General features: G+C 43.3%; 1 pseudogene; it reads right to left on the bottom strand.

The window, feature by feature from the left end:
• Positions 1-9,349: 9,349 nt before the first annotated feature.
• On the bottom strand, positions 9,350-9,468 carry LOC120590986 (uncharacterized; annotated as a pseudogene).
• Between the last annotated feature and the right edge of the window lie 728 nt (positions 9,469-10,196).

The following is a 10,196-nucleotide window of genomic DNA, read 5'->3' as shown; positions in this document are numbered from 1 at the left end:
CTGGGGTTTTCTTCTGTTGTTTCATTTGCAGCATGTTTCTTTGTTTTCTCATTTTAGTTGCCTCTCTGTGTTTGTTTCTATGTATTAGGAAGATTCATTACATCTCACAACCTCGGCCAGGTGGCCTTATATAGTAGATGTCTTGTGTGCCCCAGTGATGCAGTCTCCCTGATCATCTGTGCTGGGAGCTCTGGGCATGTTCTTTGTGTGGGTTGTGTGTGTTCTTCTGTTGTAGCTAAGCCTTGATTGATCTTAGGACATCAGTGGATGGGACTGACTCTCAGGCTGACTGGCTATGTGGATTGGCCACACCCACAGGGTAGGAGCAGCTGTGTCGGGGCTGACTCCACAGAGTGGGATTTATTCCAGCAGGCTCATGTACCTGTTGCTTCCTGTGCTGAATCTGGAGGCAAGTCGGAGAAACTACGCTGCGAGACAATGTCAGTTACCCCCAGTACCAGGCCTACGATGGTTCCCCAAAAGACTAGTGCACCTCAAGGCCTGAGGCTGTCTGCTAGTTGCCTGTAAGTCTCTGCAGCTGAAAGAGCCTTTGGTTGGTATGGGAGTCGGGTGGGTCAGGGACTCAGGGTGTCATCGAGGTAAAGCCTATAGATTTCACCTGGCCAATGAAGAATCCAGTTTTGTTCCAGAGCTGAATCTTTGGGTTTTTGTAAAAGTCTCAGATTGCAGCAAGGCCAGCTGCTTCCAGGCTCATGCCTGAAGACACCTGAGATCTGTTCATGAATTGCTGTAGTTTGAGGTGGGGCTTGTGGCCCACCACTGAAAGTCTCTCCTGGGATGCACTGGCCATGCATGGGCCATGGGTGCTGAGGACTGTTGTTTGCTGTGGAATATGTGGTCCAGGGAAGGCATAGGGTGGGGCTGATTGCCTGGCAACAGGCCGGCCACAGGCAAGTTGTGTGTTGAGTGGTGTGGGGTCTCAGAGAGACATGGCATGGAATGAGCTGATGCCATCAGGCCAGTGCAGATTGCTGCCAGAGCTGAGCCTTCAGGCTCCTGCAAAAGTCACAGATTACAGTGCCGCCAGCCGCTGTCCACCTTGGACCTGCAGACCCCAACGTTCTGCCTGAGAGACACTGCAGTTTGGGCTGGCACCAGTGGCCTGACACCAAATGTCTCTCTTGTAATATTCTGGCTGGGGGCAGGTGGCATAAGCTGAAGGCTGCTGCCTGCCCATGAATGTGCAGTCCAGGGAATGCATAGGATGGGGCTGGCTGCCTGGCAGCGGGCTGTGGTGGGCAATTTGTGGGTTGTGTGGGGCAGTTTCCCAGGTTGATGGGAGGTGGAGCAGGCTGATCTCCTCCGCCAATGTAGCTTCAGAACTGGCTGTGCAGAAGGAGGGTTCAACCCAGGCAAGATGGCGCCTACCTATATACTTCCCCTGAGGAGGGCACCAACAAAGGAGCAATGGCAGCTGTCCTTCCAGCCTTCGCTCCAGCACCACACACCTCAGTCCTTCCCTCTACGGTTCTTGCACCTCCTGAGCGGCTAACCCTCTGCTGGTGCCCAGGGTCAGTGAGCGAATGGGCCTGTGTACTGGCCCTTTAATGGGGGTGTCTGCATTTTCCATTTCCTTCCATCTCACCCAGAAGGCTGGAATCCCCACTGATTTTTACAATCAGATTATGTGGGAACTCCTTTTTCTAGAATTGGAACCCTGGGCTGGGGAGCCCCTTTTTCCTTCAGAGGGGCCTCTGCAGCCATGCTCTTCCTCCCACTGCTCAACCCATGGGCACAGGACCAGTCTGCTTCGCACCTCCACCCCTCCTACCAGACTTGATTGGCTTTTTCTTTATATCTTCATGTATGTGTTATGATCAGCTAGACTTCAGGTAATTTTCCTAGTTAGTTTTTTATAATTTCCTTGTAGTTTTAACGTGGTCATGGAAGAAGGTGAACCCTGCTTTTACCTTGCTTGCCATCTTGACGGGAGCTCCTTTCCTATCTCTTACTTTCCTAAAAACTCTGCTATTTTCTAGGCCCAATCTCCTTTAGAAACCTGGCCCCAAACATCTGCTGTAGGCCTAAAGAATTTCGATAATAAACCATGTGAGATATTTCAAGGCAGACATACCAAGTTTCAAGGCCTTGTTTGCTCCTTGTTTACGCCTCCATGTATCTGTTGAGCACTTGCTATGGCTTGGGCCTCAACTGCCACCTCTGTGTCTCTCTTAGCCTTTCAGGGTCCCCTCTGTGTTACTTGATCTTCTGCATCTACCAGGGTTCTGGCAATAAGTGGCGGTGGCTGGAGTTATGGCCTTTTGTGGTCTAACCCTTGTTAGATCAGCCACCCTGCAGTGGAGGGTGTTGAGTTTGTAGATGGATTCTCATTTCTCCCTTCAGAGTGTCACAATGTCTGTTCTAGCCTTCAGAAGTGCCACTTTCTGTGGATGTGAAGGATGGAAACTGTCCCCACCCTGGGAGTCTGTCATTTTGCTCCACTAATGGTTCTGGGGCCACTTGGTGTGGGCCTACTCACTCTGAGCAGAGGGGGCTTTGTGTCTTCCCTTACACTGTTTATTGTCGTGAGCCAGCAGGTGGGAATTGTAAACTCATCCAGACTCTTGATGATTTAAACTGGAGCCAGCTTGAATTATGTCATTTCAGTTCAATGTTGTTTACTGCCATTCTGCTATAGTGACCAGGCTGCAGAGATGAATGAGACCTGGTTTTGGGGCCAGGCATTTCTAGGTTTGAATGTCTGCTCTTTGTAGCTGTGTGACTTTGAACAATATATTTGAACTTTCTGAACCTCGGGTTCCTCAGTTCTGATATGGGGGTAATGAAATTTATTTTGACCCACTGCCTGATTTCTCATAAACTCCTGACATGCGGTGCCATGTTTATTTTAGTGGATGGCTCTCAGAATTCCACTGTCTCACATGATTCTGGATTGTTAAATGAGTGGGAGGGAACATGTCTATGTGGGTGAGTTTATTTGTTCTCTTGAAGAGCCATCTGGATGTAGCCATGTGGATTTCTTGCACTAACTCTGCTTGGGCTTGTTTTGCCCACTGTTGTGGAGAGTGCTAAGAAAGGGCTTGGCAAAAGGGTCAAGTTCAGGGTTGCCAATGGGCTTGGAAAATCCCCCAGTTGGACAATCCTTTCATCGAGGACTGAGGGTGAACTACAGTGGGCAGATCTCAGCATGGGGCACACTTCATGAAACACTATGAGTTAGGAATAAAAGGTTTAGCTCCCTTTATGAGCTTTCTTTTTAACTGATAGTGAAAATAAGCAGCTTTGTTCAAAATAAAATTTAAATGCTACAAACCTAGAGTGAATCTTTAGGGTTTTTGTTTGTTTGTTTGTCTGTCTTTTTTTGGAGAATTGAAAAAACCTTCACCCTTCTTTTATTTTGTCTTTTAACCTCTAATGAGTTTGACAGTGGTATCTTCATACAGTTTTTGTTTTTTCTTCTTTTTCTCCACCTTTTGAGCAAGCAGAGTTTTTTGTGAAATAGAAGACTTCAGTGATTTTGACCTTTACCTCTGGTCCTCTGGGTCCAGCTGGGTGTGCTAGTGAAATTCAAACTGAAGAACAGTCTGAGGTCAGCTTGGTGCATCCCTGTTGGAGGCAGAGAGACTGTGGGACCTGGACAAAGGCTGCGCAAGTTCTATTTTGTGTTTTGCATCCCTGGATTCATGAGTGTCCCTGTCCCTGAGACACAATATTGAGGATTTTAAACTGACGGAAATGAAAAGATAAAACTGCCTTTCAAGCCCTGAATCTCAAGGTTCAGCACTCTCCTAGATTCTCTTTCATCTCTGAAGGATGGCGGCCGAGGCTGTTTTTCCTTGAACTTTCTTCATTACTGCAGACGTCATTTACTGTAAAGAGAGAGTCCTTCACACTTATTTTGGTTATTGTTGGCAAAGCTGCATTTAAAAAAATTTTTTTAGCATTTATGTTGAATGCCTCTCATGACATTAAAAAAAATCAGGTGCTCAGAGGTCTCTTGATAAGTGTTGTTCTGTTTTGGGCTTACCAGCCAAGCAGAAGAGTCTTTTGGGAGCATTTCTGTCATTTACACTAGGAAAGGAGGGGGCACGAGTCACAGCTTCTTCACATGGACCCATAATTGCTATCACTAGAAAATGGTTGTCTACAGTTTGAGTACTACTTGTTAGACTTAAATCTTCCACCTTGTCCTGTCTGTGATTGCCCTTCCATCATTAGAGTACCACACACTTGTTCTTTGTTAATTCATAATAAAATACAGTTTTAGGTAATACCAAAAATTGGATGTGGTTGAAACTAGGTTTCAGAGACCAGGTAGACCTGCTAGGGAGGGTGGGCCATGCATCCCATGAATGCGTGTATGGGGTCCATTAGGCAGGAGGTGGTGGCAGGAAGGTGCTTGGTGGTCTTTAGCCCCGTGTGACCTGGCTCCATATCACCTCTCCAGTGCCATTTCCCACCATATTCACTTGATTTCGTGCTCCAGCCCTGTTGGCTTTCTTTTAGTTCTTCTAATGTGCAGTTCTCTCTCTGGCTCAGAATATTTGCACATGGTTCCTTCAGCCTGCACTGCTTTTTTCTCCACTCTTCTTTCCTTAGCTTTCTCAGGGGGCCTTCCTTTACTCCACTCGCCTATGATATGCCCTTCTAGCACTCTGTGCTTTTCCTTCTTGGTATTTAGAGTAATTAGCAAGTATGTGTTTATTTGTTTGGTTATACATTTTTGTCTATAGTTCCATGAGGGCAAAAACAGTCAGTTTCACTGACCACTGCAGATAGCAGAGTGCTTGGTGCACAGAGAGGGTTCAATAAGCATTTGTTAAATTTGAATGGACCAATGAGAGGAAAGAATGGCCCTCTCTGTGGTCATGTTGACTGTGAAGGCGTTGACCCCTCGTATAGAGACTCCTGTGAGGTTTCCATGGCCTGACTGACTCTGTCCTTGAGCTAAACACATTCTGGCCACGGTTGGTTGCCATGTCTTTGCCGAGGTTAGGCTAAATAGGATAAGATGATTTATATGGAAAATACAATAACTTAAAAACATTTTGTTTAAGATACGATTCCAGGCATTACCTGTAAATTCACATTAACTCCTTGTGAAACTTGTTAGTTTAAAAGTTTCACAGATGGAAGAGCTAAGTAAGGCTCAGAGAAATAAATAAAAAAGATAAGAACATCTATTTCTCCTAAATTTCAAATGGGATGATTCCAAAAGAGTGCTTTGATCCCATGTCCTTCTTATCCATTAACTGTGGTGGTGAAGGATCAGCATCCTGAACCTGGGGGCTAAGTCCCAGGACCCATCTTGTCAATCCTCACATACTCTACCTCTTCTGCAGGCTTTAGATCTGGACCTTTGAAAGTCTGTTAATTTTCATCCTAGGACCCAAGATCTTTGCTGTGCTCCCCAGAAGCAGACCCTGAGACAGGGGTCCATGGACGAGAGATTTGTCAAGGAAATGATCCCAGGAGAAACCAGTGATGGCATGGAGAGACAGAATGGGGAAGGGGAAAGAGCCAAGCCGGAATGACATTTCAGGCAAAGTTTCATTTTTAACTCGATCCCACCAGGAAGCTCAGAGTTTGTCCTCATGCAAGGCAAGAGAGCTGGGCTTTCACACTCCTTCCTGTACTAGTCATACTTTGGCTCTACTAGCCTGTGGTGTCTCCTAAGAGAGGCACAGGTGCAGACTGCCAGAGGCCAAAGAACACAGGGGCCAGGGGAGGGGCAATCAAAAAAGTAAAAGGAACTTGAGGGGATCTGAGAGCAGTGCTGGCAATGTCCATTACAAGATAGGTAAGAAATTATGCTAAATATTATAGACAGACCTCCACATGAAAGTGAGTTTTCCTAAGTTAATTCTAATAATAGGTACTATTTATTGAAGCCTACTCTATGCCAGGTATTGTTTGCTTTACACATAACATTTAATTCATACAATAACCTTATAATAGTATTATTATAATTACTCTCCTTATTTTATGGGTGAGGAAGCTGTGGTCTGAAAAAATTTAAATGGCTTGCCCAACTTCTCACAGATGGAAGTAGCAGAGGCTGTATTCAGATTCAGGCTTGTACGAGTCTGAACTTGAAGTTTTAAAGCAATAGCTTAAGGCAGTCTTTACTTTCCTAGGCGAATTCAGAAGGACATGAATGGATGTTGAACATAAGACATGAGCCCCAGCTTTAATCGAGTATGTTACTCCTCTAATAGTGTAATGACCATCTAGCTGTCTATTTATTTTCTCACAGTAATGGAGGCAGAGATCAAGGTGTCAGCAGAGTTGGCTTCTTCTGAGTCTCTCTCCTTGGCTTGTAAATGGCCGTCCTCTCCCTATGCCTTCACATGATCTTCCCTCTGTGTGTGTCTAATCTCTTCTCATAAATACATCCATTATATTGGATTAGGGCTCACCCAGATAACCTTATTTTACCTTAACTACCTCTTTATAGACTCTGTCTCCAAATACAATCTCATTCTGAGGTACTGAGGGTTAAGACTTTAACATATAAATTTGGAGAGGTGTGGAACACAATTCAAACCATAACAGAGAAGTGTTTCCAGAACCCAATTATATGCCAACATTTATGTTCCTTATTTTTTCAGGAAAATAGTATCAGGACACTTAAATCTACTAGTTCTTGGAGGTGCCTCTCTTTATCAAACTTTCTTGATTTAATCCTTGGTCGTGGCAGACACTATTCTGTGTGAGGCAAAATTCCACCCCTCAGGAACTGTGGAGTAGCCTTGGCCACTCAGAGAGCTCGAGGTGAAAACCAGAATAAAGTGAGAGGGAAAGAGGCTATTTCCTTTTCATCAATGTTTACATGTTTAAAAGAATTGGTGTGAGATTTTTTTGAAAAGGAGAGTTGTTTCTTTTGATCATTACTTTTTTTTGAAAAAGAGAGTTGTTTCTTTTGAACATTACTTGAGAGGTGGTGCTGAGTAGGTCCTAACCAGGCACCAGGCCTTGGGAGCATCGGGAGTGAACACACAGGGTATGTCCCCACCTCACTCCTTATCCACAGCCATCCTCCTTTCCTTCGGAGGTTGTGATGAGACTGGCAGGCACTTGGCCAAATGACTTGTTAGTTTGTTTTTTAATTGCCCAGATGGTCCAAAAAGTAATTTATTGCTATCTTTTCAGAATATTGTGAGCCCAACGTTTAGCCACATCTAGGATATGTAGGGGCTTCACAAGTAAAATCAAGAGAAAAAAGGAAGGCCACTTAACAGAAACAGTTCTACTTATCACAAACTTAACATTCCCCCAGAACCTAATAATACTTCCCTGTATACCTGAGAGGAAAGAATCAGAATCATTTTCCTTATTTAACAAGAGGCAAATCGATGGGGAAGGTAGTGGTTTCTATATCTCCAGGTGGTAAGAAGGACAGCAGAAAGGACAATGGGGTTTCGTCTCTAAGGCCAGCTCTCCCTGGATAAGAAGTTACAGAGGAGAAGGTGGAATTCACATGCTCTCAGTGCTGGCACAAAGACTGGGTTGAGACAGGTGAAGGAGTATGCTACCCACACAGGGTTAGCGCTGGAAAGGCCGAACACCACCTAGGTCAGCCCCTCCCTCCCTCTGCCAGCATAGTGCTCGCAGTGGGTATGTGATGGTAAGCAAAACCAAACACACTGATGTCTGCATAGAGCTCATTATATAGAGCTTTTTGATCATGCTCAACTTCTACTTCCAAATTTGAAAGTCCTCAACTTTGCTGAGAAAACCCCCTGGTGAAAGGAAATGAATTCACATGCTGTTCCCACATCTTCTTGGGATTCAGACCAAAAAAGAAAAAGAAAAAGAAAAAAAGGCCCTGGCTGGCATTATTGATTTCTGGTTTCTATGAAATTTATTAGTTTAATGATGCTGGGTTGCCCATTTTTCAGTTCCAGAGGGAAACATTTCAGGGAAGGTTTAAGAAGCTTTCTGCATTAGGCAGGGGTAGGTGTAGGGTTTGGGACCTTCCTACTTACAAATTCTGTGGTTCTACCAGGTATTCTCCTGGTAGGACAAACAAAAGCCTGAGATGGTAGGTTTTCCTAGGACATCAGACTCAGGTTATGTTCCTGCCCAGCTGATTCCATGTGAGCATTCTCCGTTGTTCATCCTCTCCTGTTCCCTTTTTTCTTTTTCTTTTTCGTCTCTGATTACCCACCTTGCCCTGCCTTATTCTTTTCCCCAATTTCTGCCTTTTTCTCTATTCTCGTGGCTTTCTCTCTGCCTAACTCTTTTGTTGTTTTTGCATGTATTGCTTGCTTTGGTAGGTCTTTGCCTGTGTAAATGCAATCTGCTTACTTGAAAGTTTGAAATGGTTTTTAATTTTTAATATTGGAATCAAAGTGTATAATTCTGGGAATACAGGGGATAAGATTCCAAGAAACAATACCAGGAGGCCTCATAGGACCGTGTCTTATCATCAAAGAGTCTGTGGGATCATAAATTACAACCATTGCCTGACACTTCAGTCTAAAATTTGCTACCTCAGTGCTTTAAGTAACTAGCTTTTTCTTTGGTTTTAGCATTTATTTATAGATGTATAACAATGCTTGCTTTCTTTGAGAACAGATTAGTGCTACTATTCAAGTTGTATTTATCTTTTATTTATTTTTATTTTAATTAATTTATTGGGGGTGACATTGGTTAAATAACTACATAGGTTTCAAGTGTACAATTCTATAATCAATTATCTGTATACTGCATTGTACGCTTACCACCTAAAGTCAAATCTCTTTTTGTCACCATATATTTGACCCCTTTTACCCTTATCTACCTGCCCCCTTCTCCCTTTCTCTCTGGTAACCACTAAACTATTGTCTGTGTCTATGAGTTTTTGTTTGTTTGTCTTGTTTTTTTGCTTTCACTTTTACATTCCATATATGAGTGAAATCATATGGTTCTCATTTTTTTCTGTCCGATTTATTTTGCTTAGCATGATAATCTAAAGATCCATCCATGTTGTTACAAATGGCAGTATTTTCTTATGGCTGAGTAATATTCCATTGGATCTACGTATCACATCTTCTTGATCCAATCATCTGTCAAAGGGCACTTTGGTTGTTTCCATGTCTTGGCCACTGAAGAATGCTGCAGTGAACATGGGGGTATTTATCTTTTAGATTAGTAAATTTCCCTACTTCCCATAATCAGGTTGGATATATTACAAATGTTAAGAAGACATCACTTTAAACCCAAAATTGAAGACAACCCAACATGGGAACTAGTCTTCTCAGTTTGGATTACTACCTGAGAGGTTTTTTTTTTTTTTTAGGCGAGGCAACCTTTGGTTGACCTCAGATTGCAAAGACCTTGTCAGCTTACAATCCTTTTTTTAAAAATTTTTAAAAATATTTTACTCCTTCAGCACCTGGTCTTCCTAGGTGGTCTTCCATCCAAGTACTAACCAGGCCCGACCCTCCTTAGCTTCTGAGATCAGATGGGATCGGGCTTGTTCAGGGTGGCATGGACGTAGACTACCTGAGAGTTTTAAAGTTGAGTTGCTTAAAAAAAATTTAAAAATAGCTTGAGCTATTTTCTAGATTGTTCAATAGATATTTAAGGGAAAATGAATGCCTTTCATCCCCCTTTTCACGTTTGGTGAAATAAAGAAAAGCTCAAAGCTTGGTGGAATTAATTTTGGCCAAGATTGGCAGTTTTTGGTGAATGAGGTAAACATGTAGATGATGATAAACATATGCTAACTTTTCATAGTAAGAGGACCCTGATACCCCTGAGAGGAATTTTTCTGAAGGCTGGATGCATTTGCATAATTGCAACCACATTCTTTCTTCTGCATCTTTTTGACCAAAAGTATACTTTATCAGTTTTCCAGCTGGGGTTTGCATATGGACTAGTCAGCTCTGGCTAGGCTGGCCCTGAAATGTCAACTGCTGTCAAATATCAAAAAGATTATTTCCCAAGCATAATATATATATATCTAACAAGGCTAAATGGAAGAGGGGCTCTGTTCCTTGTAATTCCTCTGAGAATCAGGCTGATGGATGCTTCCTGGCAGGCATAATCTTAGGTTGCTGCATACTGAAGAAGAAAATGAAGGATTAAGCAGGATATTTTAAGATTAAGAGCCAATCTTGGAAGTGTTCTATTTTGCTTTTGCAAACATCCTATCTGCTAGAACTTAGGTACAGTGCTCCAGCCAACTGCAAGGAAGGCTGGGAAATGTGGTCTTCTTATGTATGCAG

The sequence above is a fragment of the Pteropus medius genome, unplaced genomic scaffold (genome assembly GCF_902729225.1).
Source record: "Pteropus medius unplaced genomic scaffold, Ma_sr-lr_union100, whole genome shotgun sequence".
In the NCBI taxonomy this organism is placed as follows: Eukaryota; Metazoa; Chordata; class Mammalia; order Chiroptera; family Pteropodidae; genus Pteropus; species Pteropus medius.
The sequence above is the reverse complement of the archived record's forward strand: the minus strand, read 5'-3'. Positions and strand labels throughout refer to the sequence as shown.